This window comes from Falco rusticolus, chromosome 7 (genome assembly GCF_015220075.1).
Source record: "Falco rusticolus isolate bFalRus1 chromosome 7, bFalRus1.pri, whole genome shotgun sequence".
Classification (NCBI taxonomy): Eukaryota; Metazoa; Chordata; class Aves; order Falconiformes; family Falconidae; genus Falco; species Falco rusticolus.
This window is the reverse complement of record NC_051193.1, coordinates 1,838,580-1,852,007: the sequence shown is the minus strand read 5'-3', so window position 1 is coordinate 1,852,007 and position 13,428 is coordinate 1,838,580. Positions and strand designations below refer to the sequence as shown.

The 13,428-nt window shown below is 49.6% G+C and overlaps 1 long non-coding RNA gene across 6 annotated transcripts in view; it reads right to left on the bottom strand.

The window, feature by feature from the left end:
- Positions 1–12,306, bottom strand: part of LOC119151621 — a 28,063-nt gene extending 15,757 nt beyond the window's left edge. For 5 of the 6 annotated variants that reach the window (XR_005105477.1, XR_005105478.1, XR_005105479.1 and 2 more), the window contains exons 1-2: positions 12,118–12,306; positions 3,743–3,909 (exon numbers count right to left, since the gene is read on the bottom strand). This is a non-coding gene — a long non-coding RNA (uncharacterized LOC119151621). The other variant, XR_005105482.1, reaches the window with a different exon arrangement.
- Between the last annotated feature and the right edge of the window lie 1,122 nt (positions 12,307–13,428).

The window sequence follows — 13,428 nt, the reverse complement described above, 5'->3', positions numbered from 1 at the left end:
GCCTTCCTCCTAATGACCACCAAAGCTGTCCATGCAGCCTGCCAAAACCCAGAGTGGAAAAAAGACAGAAGGCAGCCAGGGGAATGTGCATCAACAATTAAGTTGTATGGAAATCCCCAGCTTTTGTACAGTTGCTGAGTTTCAATGAATCTTGACAGCTACTGCAGGATGGGACCAACCCATCCCCTGCATCTGTACGTCAAGTTTCTGACACAGCTTCAAAGAAACAAGAGGTTTGTGTTTTCTTTCCTTCCAAAGGGTGGCAGGACACAACCACTTCTTTGTCCAACTTTGCTGGAGTCAAAATTCACCTAGAGTGGGATTTCAGCAGATGCACCTGCATTTGCGTGGTGTTGGTGCTGCAGCATCTCATGGGGGTATCACTCCCAGCTTCAGCTGCCTGGGGCTCACACAGCACCACTCCCTCAGGCCTGATCGTGCATGGCCAGGAGGGTCAGCAGCACCTTTACACAAACTGATGGCCTCCTTGACTTCATGACATGTTGACAGAGCAATATTGAGAGACTCACCAAGCCAAACATTGGCAGCGAGGATCTCCACACCACCACCACCAAGCACACAGCTCCTCCAGCCTAGCATCAGATTTATATCCAAAGTGTGTTTTCTGAAGGATGCTCTAGCCCCCTTGCAAGGCAAACCCCTCTTGCCACTGGAGTCCTCCACTTCTAGCTCTGACCGTGATGGACATGCAACTAAGCTCCTACCTGGTTAATCCAGCATTGTTCCCACAGAGGAGGCTACAAAGAGCATCAGCTGGGGAGGGCTTTTCACTCCCCAAAATAACAAGTGGTAGAGATGGCTCCAGGGTTTCAATTCCTGCTCCAAGCAAAACCCATCCTTGGCAAGTGCCAGCCTGGAGCTCCCAGGGGCTGCTTGCAACCACCCAACAAGAGGACACCTGCTTCCAGCCCACTCCTACCCATGCCTGAGCCCTTTTTCAAGGTCCTGTGACACTCTAGGTTAAATGCCTAGGATACATCAGACACCATCAGTGGTGCTTGGAGGAGCTCAGAACCTTCCCCACAGCTCCAACACCCCTCGGCCAGCTGCATTGCTGCATCTAACACTGGCGGCTTCAAGCATCAGGCAGGGTAACAACACTCTTTGTATTGATCGAAGGGCAACTTAGAAATTTTTGAAGAGCTTCTGTCGACGGCGATAGAGATCAAGGGCTGCAAGCAACACTGATCCATTGCAGACAAAACTGAGTTTGTCAGTGTTTTGCAAATGCTGGCTTGATGTCGCTGCAGTTGCAATGATGCCAAGTGCTCCCTTGTCCCATATTCCCCATGGCCCTGCCACCCTGCCTGCCCACAGGAATTACTGCAGGGATACAGCTACAACTGCATCCTTTTGCCATGCATATTAGAAAGAGGAGGTCCTGGGCTGCAGATGGCGATGCAGGAGCAATATATTGGCTTGTTGTAGCTCATTTTGACCCCAGCCACACATACATAGGTATGAGAGATGCCTATATGCATGCTCACATGGGGGTTATTGCTTCCTTGGTTTTCTTCTGCAAGAAAATGAAAGCTCATGGAAAATTTGGAAAAACAGGAAAAAACCCTGATTTTTGGAAGCATTTTGGCATTGACAGGGCTTCATCTTCCAGCAGGATGCCTCCACCAAAACATCTTCAACCCACCCTTTTCTATATATAGCCCCATCACCTACATGTTTTCAAAGGCATCTCAGGTGCTGGCACAGTCCCACTACATGCACCGTGGGGAGGATACCTGGATGTGGCCCTGCTGGGAGCAGGGAGGTGCAGAGGGTGACGGGGGGCAGCAGCATCCCACAGCTCAACTCTCCTGCACTATAAATATTTATTTATATCCTTCCTGGGATAGAAATGCATATAAAATTATATATGACATGATATAATTTTATATAAAATTCATAGAAATTTATAACCCTCTGGAGATATAAGTATGTTCTGCAGTGGGGTGTGCTCAGGAGCTCGAACCAGCAGCACCAGGATCAGCAGGATTAAGCTGACACCCCCTTACTGACCTGTTTGGAGTTCAATCTGGTGGGGTGCAAATTTCTGGGACTATGTGCTCACATAAGACGTCAGCAGTGCTGGATGAGACCAGGAGATGGATACTCCCCTCCCTCAGCCCTCTTCTTGAGCAAACACCCTGTGAGCTCAGCCACTGCACAAATCCAGATACCCCCTCTGCCAGCACAGTCAGCTTTGGGTTTTTTGTTTAACAATTTCACAGACACTTCTGGGATGACCAAAACAGCTCTTTCCCTGTAAATACCCTGTCCCCTTCCCCTCCTTCCCCCTCTAACAACTCAAAATGCACAAAGTCAACTTGCATGCTGGGGCACCCTGGAGGATGCTCCAGGCAGGTCCATGCTCCAACAGCCAGCAAGCCAGGGCCACATCCTGCCGCCCCCCCTTACCCTCAGCCTAATTAAATTCAAGACAGTCTCTTACCAGAGATGGAGGAGGCTGGGGGTTGATCTGCTCCTGCTGAGCTGTTGCCTTTATGAAGATCCTCTGTGGTTTTTTGGGCTTGGCCACCGAAGAGCAGAGCTGAAGAAGATGCCTGCATGACCAGGGACTGGCTTGTGGCTTTTCCACAGTCCCCTTCCCAACCCTTTCTACCTGGAAAGCATCAGCTTAAAGCAATAAATGTGTCTTCAATTAAGGAAGGATGGAAAAAACGCTGAAAACTACCCAGACTGAATCAAGTGGTAATTTGGCTTTTGGTTGCCCATGGATGGGCCCACCACATTGGGCTCCCATGTGTCAGGCAGGAGAGACCCTAGAGCCACCTCCCCAAGAAATTTTAATTTAGTTACTTTTATCAATTTCTCTTAAAGGTCTAATTTTAACTCACTGTTGCTGAAGGAAGTCTTGCAGTATTAGAAAGGCCCCTGCTAATTTAAAACCAGCTCTGCTCACCTGCACTGAACCATTCCCCTGCCCCACTGTAGGCTTTGGCACATCCCTACAACCCAGTGGCAATGCTGAGTGATCCCAAACAAGTGTCCCTTGGCAAAATAACACACTAAGCACGAGACCAAGGCTTGGATAAGTGGGACTAGGTCCTGCCCTATATCCTCACACAGCTCCACTGTGGAGGGGAGTACAGCAGTGGTGCCTCATGACGGCAGCGCATCCCCAGATTTATTTTCCCTTTTGTGTATGAAACACTTTTACTTAAAAAGAAAAATAAAGCAGAAGCCATCTTCAGAGCAATGCAAATCTTGCAGGAGCAAGGAGGAACTCAAAGCGAGTCTGAGGCTACCATGCCCCAGCACCTGCAAGAAAATATATTGCATAATCCCACTCCTAAATGGATTAAATCCCTTCTTAAAACCAGATGGCCCCAGCTGTCCTCAAAATCCCTCCAGAAACTCTCCTGACAGCCAAAAACCTTCTGCTAATTTTTTAAGCGCCTACATCCTAATTGGCTATACTACTCATTGCAGTGACTGTGCATTTCGTTTCATCTGCAGAAACAACAAATACACACACCATTCAATTCCCTCCAACTTAAAAGCTGCTTTATAGCCCATAGAGGAAAAGATTACCACTTACACTGCAAACATGCAACACAGAAGCCTCAAACGTTGTACTTTCAAATGCACTCACGCATTTTAAAATCCCCTTTTTTCGCTGTTTTAAATCAGAGCTAAAGTTTGCTTGTGTATATTGACTACATTTTGGTATAATCAAAAACACAGAGTTTGAGATTGCACTTACTTCCATAGTGGCTTCACTTAAATCAGCAAAGTAGGGCTGGAAATGCCACATGCTCAGCAAGGAATTCAGCTTCAGGTGGCAGGGGACCGATGGCTGGAAGGATGCCCGATGGCAGCACATCAATGAGCATCCTCTTCCTTTTTGCACCTGCCTTTCTATTTCTACACCTATCAGGGAAGAGCATAATTATTAGCAATTAAAAGAATTAACAGGGTAATCAGAGCAGGGCAACTGCTGGATCCTGAGCACCCTCACTGAAGACCCTGGAGCTGCAGCTATATGCAGAGAGTGGGGCCCTTCCTTAAACGTTTGGCGCTTGCACCCTGTTTCCATGATAATGAAGGGGAAGCAAGCAAGAATCAAACGAAGTTCAAGATTTTTGTGGTTTCTGACTTTTTATCCACATTAAAACATTTGGTCTAGACTCACAGGACATAGAAAGGGACCCCAAACCCATCCTGAGCCATGGGGTGTGGATGGGTACTCCAATCATATCCCAAATCCCAAAGCCACAGGACATGGATGGGAGCCCCAAACTCATCCCAAGCCCAGAACGACAGGGCATGAATGGGGACCCCAAACCCATACTAAATCCCAGAGCCACGGGGCATGGATGGGGACCCCAAACCCATCCCAAGCCCCAGAGCCACAGGGCACACCCAGGAGCAATTTCAGCTGTTGGGGTGATCCCTTTTCTGACCCGAACCTCTTTTTCTCTTTGCCAGCCAGGACAGCCAGCACGGTACTTTTCCTCCTCCTCCTCCTCCCCTCTGCTGTTTCAGCTGCCTGCTGATTTCCATTTTAAGCGACAATCATATCCCCATCAGAGCTGCCTTTCCTGGGAAGCAGGCTGAGGCAGGGAATATTCACTCCTGGCAAATTGCCCAGCATGAGATGGGTGAGGACTGGCATGCACGGGCAGACGGCCCATGCCCAGCAGCCCGGTGGCTGGCTCCAACATGGGCTTCCCCTCCACCGCTCCGGGTCCCTCCAGGCTGGTTGTACCATGTGCAATACATCAAAGGCTCTGGCAGCTCGCGGGCAGGGCAGGCAGCAGCAGCATCCTCAACAAGCCCAGCCAGCCAGTGATGAATGAAGCATTTTAGGATCTGCGGTAACCCTATAACCTGCCTCACTGCCTTGCCAGCTCTCTCCCCACCCCAGGCAAGTGGCTCCATGAAGCCAGGAGGAGACACCAGCCCACCATGCAGCCAGGCTCATCCTGTTTTCAATAAGGCGCTTGTTATTCTTGCTATGCACCCTAAGGAGTGGCTCTGCTCCCACCGCAGGAGCCAGGCGTCCCCTAAGCAGCACAGCCATGGGAGCCCAGCTGGGACCAGCAGGGTCACAGAGCAGCCCCCAGGACACCTCCGCTCCTCACAGCCAGGCCACCTTATTGACCGTGCTGTTCCTCCACAATTTCTTTTTCCTTTAATTAAATCAGTGATTTTCAACAAGGAAAGAAAAGCAACCAAGTGTTTCCTCCTGAGAAGTTTTCCCCACCCCACAAACCTCTAGTAGCTGCAGTTGCTCTCCTCCAGCCCCAGGACCTGCCCCAGCCCTCCAAACCATCACCACTATTAAAACACAGGAGCTCCTCTCTGAGCCCTCTCCATCCTCTGTCACATTACCCCATCACCCACCCATCAAGCTGCACTTCATGTTTGCCTCAAAGGCAAAGGAAATTCAGTTTATTTGATACTTAAACTCTTGAGGTTCAATTTTGCAACAGCTGGAGACAAAGATATATCCCTCGCCAAAACCAGGTACAAGCCCTTGTAGCAGCACTGGCCAGCAGCAAGGGATTTTTCTGAATGGGAAGGAAATAAAAACAAGCTTATGTTACTTCTGCAAAGGCAGGGAGGGCAGGGGGAATACCTTTTCCTGCTGCTGGCATGCTGCTTTGATCTTTACTTTGTAGTTACCATAGTGACAAATAAAAAAGGCATAGGTGGAATAAATTGCTGAAAGTTGGTGATGTTCTATATCTGTTTCTCCAGCGCACATGAGTGCAGCCTGCAAACATCACCCAGCTGCTGCGGCATACGCTCAGCTTTGGTGTGTGGCTCACAGGGAGTATTGACACTCTGCCTTAGGTTGAGTGGCATTTAGGCACATCTCAGGCATAGAAAGTTCCATCACTGGTGTTTCATGGGCTGGAGGAAAGAGGGTTTGTCTTGTCTGCGAAACTAAGTGGTAACATTGCAACTTGGTGGACCATCATCATCCTCGTCTGTGACTAGAAAGGACTTGGGTGCTGAGGATGGGGGAGCAATAGAAGGGGTATAAAACAGCAGAGGAGGAGAGCAGGGAGGGAGCCTGCAGCTGATGGTCAATTCAAGAAAATCATCATCCAATAAAACCTTTTTCCAGCTGCTCTGAGGTCTGTAGTAATACACTACCAGGCTAAAAAAAAACCTAAATACAAATGTACAAAGCCATTTTTACCAAATAGTTATGTCCCAGATTGCTTTGCTTTCCCCTGGATTGTTCACCCTGAGGATCAAGCTTTAGGATAGAAAGTTGCTGCCAGCTTCCCAAAAGCCAGAGATTTCCATTTCTCCTAGAAACCACCCAAAACCCACAGGATTTAACAGTCTGGACAACCTTTATCCCGGCCACTTTCAACATTTAACTGGGGCGACCTAACCTGGGGGTACCTGTTTCCCCCCCCCGCCCAGCCAACATCCACCACTGCCTTAATACTTCTTTTTATACTAAAAAAGAAGCAAAACGCTATTAGTATCAATTCCCTCCTGTGGAGAGGTTCATTGCAGATTTGGATGGATCAAAGAATTCCCAGCAAGAAACTGGGACGTGCTCCCATGCTGGGATGGCCCCTCAGACTGGCCAGTCCCTGTCCTGTGAAGCAAGGGGATGGATGGCTGCAAGAAGCAATGAGATGCTGTCACAGGCTCCGATGATCCTGCTTTCCTCATGTACCAGCAGTTGAAAATCACTAACTCATGTTCTCATTGATGGAGCAGCCCAAGTGCTTGCAGGGTGCTGAGCCCCAGTGGCTGCATAAAGGCGCAGAGCAAACAGTGATGATACTGGCCCCCCATCGCACATACATGGAATAAAATGTAATAGAAAACCGAGGAGCAAGGCCAGTATTAGCACAGTGGAGGAACTTTGAGGGCTGAAAAAAAGCTGGGGCAAAAAGAGTTACCACCTGGAGGGACAAGGCAAAGGCAGTGTGAGTTATTGCACCCATCCAGCAGTCAGGGAGGTGGGGGAAAACCCCAACTACCTCTTTCCAAAGTCCCACAGAAAAACTGTAGGAAATCCCAGCCACTCCTGAGCACCCTTCAAACCCAAAAACCCATGAGGACCGAGCCATGTCTGAGACATGCAACCAGCCTCAGGCTTCGCCAACCCCTGCCTTGCTTCGATGCTGTTGATACACAGCTCTTAAGTCAATCCGTGCACAACTAATATGCTACATCTGCTGTGTATTTTGCTCAGCATTTGTTTGCTTTAGTTCTGTTGAATCTCTTCCCGCGCTCCCTGGTAAGCTCTAATGATGTGTGGCGGCTGCTGTTGTTGCACCATTACGCCACGATAATCTTTGGACAATTATTTGCTGGATTCACCCCTTTGCTGGATGAAACGGTGCTTTCACCAGCTGTCAGTTATACATTTCTCCAAGCCGAAGCCAGACCGCAGGGAACTGTCCTGGCAGTAAATTAAGAGTTGCCAATGCCAGGAACATCCTAGAGAAGCATCTCCAGCTTCAGATGCTCATTAGTGATTAGGCGTGCATTGGGTGAGGTTGGGTTCCGACACAGCAGGTGATGCCTATGAGTGATGGAAGCATCTGCACCCAAAGTGAAGGTAGGGATGGGTGCTGGGTGCTTGCACACTTGGCTCCTAAAGACACAATTTCTTCTTCAAATATCATTCCAGTTTTTATTTTCCCTTAACTCCTAGGAAAAGCAAGGCTTTTCTAAGCCAGACTCACACAAGAAAAGGCAGCAAGAGGCCACAGGCTGATTCCTCACTACGGTGTCTCCGACAAAGGTCACCATTCCCTGGCCCCCCTAGTCCATGCACTGCCCTGCCATGCTTGTGGAGCTCCCCAGGTGGAGCAGACAGGCCATAAATCCAAAACAAATTGTCACAGCAGAGGGGAAAACCCATGGAGCTGGTGGGTTGGAGGGTCTGGCCTCTGGGTCAAACTTGTAGGGGGGGAAATGATCCAGCAAAGCTCCAAGGGGAGCCTTGCAGGAGAGGGAGGGATGTTTCTGTACTGGGGAGGGCTGGGGAGATGGCTCAGGCCCTTGTGTTTAAAGCTTTTCATCTCAAAGATACAAAAAAAGGGATTTTTTTTTTCATGGCTTTTATTTTAAAACAAACCCTCAGAAGCTAATTTGGCTTGGGGGATCCTCCTAGAACATCTTGGAGGTAACTCGATTGCACATCAAAACACCTGGTACTTTACAGGGAGCTTTCATCTTCCCTCACCGCCTCTGCTGTTCCTGTAATTAGAGACAAAGGTCCTTTGTCTCCAGCTAAACCTCCCTTTTCCCTCTCTCTTCCAGAAGATACGAACTCCGACTGGGTTTGATTTTTGATGACCAGCCTTTTTTTTTTTTTTTAACAAGCTTACTCCTGTGTGCCCCGTTAGCCTGGTTTCAAGCCATTATGGTTGGGGTTTTTTTGCAGCATCCTCTTCCCTGCATCATTAATGTTGTTACACATCAGGTCCTAAATACACTCCCTCAACCCATCCACAGGCGTGCTCAAGGCTCGGTGGCTTTCTAACTAACTGCTCTGGTTTAAGTGATGCCCTCCTAGGCCAGCAGCAAGCAGACATCCTTAGGAGCTCAGCATTTTTTTCACCCCTCCTCTTTTAAATAGGGTTTTCCCTTTCACTCCTCATCTCCAGGTCAGGAAGGAGAGAGGAGGCACTTCTCATGCAGCCCTGGAGCTATTTTGCCCTAGGACATGTATTAATGGATTACAGAGATAAGCAGCTGCTTACATCTGTTCTCCCATTAACTTCCCATCAATGATGCATGAACCCATCTCCACAGGCTCAACCTGTCCTCAAAAACCCAAATTAAGATTGGGATTAACAGCCCCCCCTGGACAGATATTACACCGTTTGCTTTCATTACTTGTGACTAAATGCATCACTCCACTAACCATCTCCAAAAGGGGATGGTAGGGCTGTGCTGAGCACGGGTCATGATGCTCTCAAACCCCAGCAGCAAGCACAGCCGGGAAAAAGAAACCAAGCCAGGATGTCATGCAGAAATATCTGATGGGATAATAAAATGGGAGTCCTGAAGGAGAAACCCAAGCTTGCTTTCAACAGCAGGCACTGGCCTTCAGATGGCCCAGTAGTTTGGGGAGCTTGCCCAGAGCCCCGTGACTCTGTAGTGATGGATGAGGGATGTATGTGGTACCCAAGCTCAGTACTCAGTGTTTTCCTTGAATACCCAATTATAGTGCTCATGGGATTTCCAGGGAGATGCTACTACCTCTGTTTTGTTCTCCATGGCTGGCAGCAAGCACTCCTGCCAGTGGTACCTCCCTTCCCATTTACACTCATTATATTGAGAAAGGAAATCAAATAACACAGGGTCTGGATGTGCTACAGCCAGTATCAGGACCTGGGTAACACACCGGGTACCTGCACACAAGGTCTGCTCTCTCAACGAAGGCTGAGCTGGAGCATCACCTTTATGAGCCTGAAAATAGGATGCTGCTTCGAACAATGCTGCCACGAGTCCAACCCCAAGGGTGCCAGGAGCTCCTTTCCCCTTCCTTAGCTATGGCCACAATGCAGATCAAAATCCTGAAGAACCCAAAAGCTCAGGAGCTGCCGGGGTATCCTTTGCATGCCCCACAAGCCCAAGCCTTATTTGTTCGTTAGGAAAGGATAATAGAAGAAATAGCTGGGAGAAAAACAAGCAGGGAGCAGCAGAAAACATCCAATATATTAAAACAATCAAGAAACCACCACAATTAAATCCACTATTACTCTCTGAGGGGCTCGTAACCCGCGTCCTCTTGCAATACACCAAACCACCCCAAAACCTGCACTGAGAGATTCCTACAGTTCTTGTGACCAGGGGAAAAGGGAAACAAGGTAAATACATTCACCCCTGGTCCAGTACAGTACAGGAGCTACACACAAGCCAGATGCTTTCTGGGTGTAAATACCACTGCTTCTGTACAACCGGCATTTGCTCCTGTCCTGTCTCCAGCAGGATAAGCCAAAGCCAGTAAAAACCAGGGAACAAAAGACCTTTTGGTTGTTGGCCTGGCTGCCTTTCTAGGAAAGGAGAAAATACAGCAGTGAGTTTCTGGAGCAGCAAGAGTTAAAAGGTTCTCCTCATCTGTCAGCACCATCCAGTCTCCTATGAAGTTCAGGAAGAAAAAGAAAGGGGGAAAAAAAACCAAACCCTGACATCAAATTAAAATGGCAGCCGTCCTTTTCTCCCATTACTTTAAACCATGAGCTCACACAGCATCCTGCTTTCAGGGAGAATCAAAGTGATTTTATTCCCCCGCAAAACAGATGCTCGAGAGTCCGGCATATGGCAGGAGGACATGGCCACAGCAGCATCCTTTGGGCAAGGCACCCTCACACAACATATCAAACAAGCATCACCATCAGCTGCCTCCATCCACAGTTAAATCAAACCCAATTATGACAGGTGCAATTTTATATCACCGTTTGGCTTTTATTGCCATCGTAAACGGTCCAGCTGGCACCAGGCTGGCGGTAGTTCATAGCGAGAGATGTGCTGAGACAAATAAAAGGAGGAGAGGGGGGTTTTCTTTCATGCTGTTCCTGAAATCCGTCCCTGCATGGCTCAGACCAACCCTGGGGCCAAGGCTGGCTGCTTCCCTGCTGGCTTGTCTTTCAGCACATGGGGACAGCCTTCTCCTGCACCTTGCAGATCTCCTTCTGAAAGGGTGACCAGCCTTCCTGGACCCCTTTGCCCTTCAGGGCTGCCTCCCAAGAGACTCTGTCAGCCTGGCTCCTCAAGCGGCCAAAGCCTGCCCTCCAGAAGCCCACGGTGGCAGTTCTGCTGATCCCACTCCTTACTTCTCCAAGAATCAAAAACTCTTATCATTTTGTAATCACCATGCCCAAGACAGCCTCTAACTATCACATCACCCACAAGTCCTTCTCTGTTCACGAACAACAGGTCCAGTGGGGATCCAGGAGGTCCAGGATCAGCTAAAAACCCACCTGTCCCACCAGTCTTGAGGGGCACACCTTCTCCTGGGGGAGCATCACCAGGGATGGGAACAGCAGAGTTTTAAGAGCAAATAGCAAGGGCAGCTCCATAAACCAACTCCATGATCTCCCCACGGTGGGGAGGGACCCGGAGCACCCCAGCAGGAGATGTAGGGGACTTCGACCCTGTTTTAAATTAACTTGAGAGGTTTTAAGTTAACTCCAAGGGCTGGGAAAGGCCAGCTCACCCTCTCCCCAGCTATTTAGAGCCAGTTCAAGGAAAAAAAATAAAAAGCAAACGTAGCAGGAATCGCCCTGTTTACCCAAGCGATCACACAGCTCCAAGTAAACCCCGGAGGAGGATGAAGTGTCTTGGCCGCTGCAGTAGAGCATCACAGCAGCTGGTGTGTGGAAAGGAGGAAGAGATTTACTATCCCTGGTGCGTGTGTTTCTCCTTCCCCACCTCCTCTTTTTTGTAATAATAATTGTAAAACGGGGAAAAAAAGAAATCTCCTGCACCTCCCCATGATGCTGCCTTATTAAAAAAAGTGACAATTAGTCATTTGAAGAAGCAACAAAGAGAGCCGTCGTCGGAGAGGCGCGATCTGAATTTCAATGTGCTATGGGAGGGATGGGGAGCTGAGGCTCTGGGAGGAGAGCTGCCAGTCTCCCTGTAAAACCCACAGCCACCCCTTTCCACCCCGGCTCATAGCTTGGGGGCTCAAATAGAGCTCACAGCAAGCACCCTGCTTCATCTCCCCCCAAATCCACCCTGACTTGCTCTCCTGGCTCAACTCTCTGCCAGATTTAAGCACAGGCGCTTTGCACAGGACACTGCGCAAGGGAGGGGATTAGCTCCCCTGCAAAGATGCTTTGCTACTAGACACCATGAGCAGAAGGACTGGGGGACCCAAAAGTCTCACCCCGAGGCAGCTGGACCCCAACAAGCCTGACCCAGCAGCCCTGAGCAGCTTTCTGGGTCTCACGTCCAGGGATGCAAGCTGGGGTGGGAAGGGTGGGAGCGTGGACAGATGGGTGCAGGCTGGGGTGGGAAGGATGCAGGGGTCCTCTTTCCCACACCTCTCCGTCTTTCCCCGTTCAATCCCTCCAGAGGGTTTTAATGGAAAATTAAGTTGAAGGGAGCTGGAGATTTAATATAAAAGCTGCATCTCACCTTGTATCTGATGAACGCATTCATGGTCTCACTGATTTCGTGCATCCCATGAACCCCTGGCTCTAATTTGCCAGGAAAAGCCCCAGAACATGACCCAGGATCACCCTGAAGACTCAGGATCAAACCGATGAAAACAGAAACCAAACACATTTCTGACCCCAACCAAACGCACCCAAGGGGGTTGTAAGGGGTTACATCCCCCCACAGCCAATGCCCCTGGCACAGGTAAGCCCCCAGACCCCATCTGCCCCAGGGAGGGTCCCAGCTGCTAGTCCTTCTTTTATAGCACATTTCATGTTTTACCCAGGACACGGCTCTGAATTCAGAGGCGGAGAGCCGCCAGACGGAGAGAATATTAATGCAGCCCCGCAGTCCAACAAATGAACAATATCTTTATTAGCATCTTCCTTTTATTATAGGTTATAGCGATACTTTTTTTCCCTTCACTGCCTTTCTCTTCCTTCTTTTATTCGCACAAACTGTGACATTTATGGGACCAGACAGGCAGGATGTCTTTGCCCAGTACCCCCCAGGGAACATAAGGCCATCCTGGGGGCAATGGTCCCCCTTCAAGGAGGGCAGAATACAGGTGTGGTGAAGGAATTGCAATGTCTGAGAAGGGGCTGGAGCATTTCCCCCATCATCAGCAAAAAGGGGGGAAAAACAACCTCCCAAAGCTTTCACTTCCTGACGAAAACACTGAGCCGGGGGCTCACCACCCCGACGAGCCAGACATCGCAGATGGAGGAACAACAGGCAGAGCTAGACATGCTCCCCAGCGCCAAATATAGGAGACCCATCTTCTACCTCCTTGGAGTCAGCCCATTTACACTGCAAATAAAAACTCCCTGATTATCAAGCTGGAGCATCCCTTTGCCCGTGCATTCCTGACACCACGTCCCCTTGGGGACCTCCCATGTCCTCCAGCATCTTCAGCTGCCACAGTGAAAGCTCCCTCCCACCCATCCCCACAGGCTGCTCTTGGTACCCTGCATCCTGGGGGAGACAGAGATGCTCGGTGACGTGCTTAAAAGCAAGCTGACCTCTTTAGCCATGCATGGATGCTGCTGAACAGCCGGCGGGCCAGGGAAACATCTGTGGTTCCCCCTCCTAGGGGATGCAAACAGCCTCCGGGTGAGGCTGGGGGGCTCGGCAGGATCAGGCCCAGCACAGCTGCTGGAGGTTCAGGCAGGAGGGTCATGCTCAAGAAAAGGGTGCCTATATAATAATAAATATATCGACTATGTGGCCACGCTAGCAGAGCTGTGGGCTTCCTAAAACCTTCCCAACCTGCTGCTGAGACCCCCAACG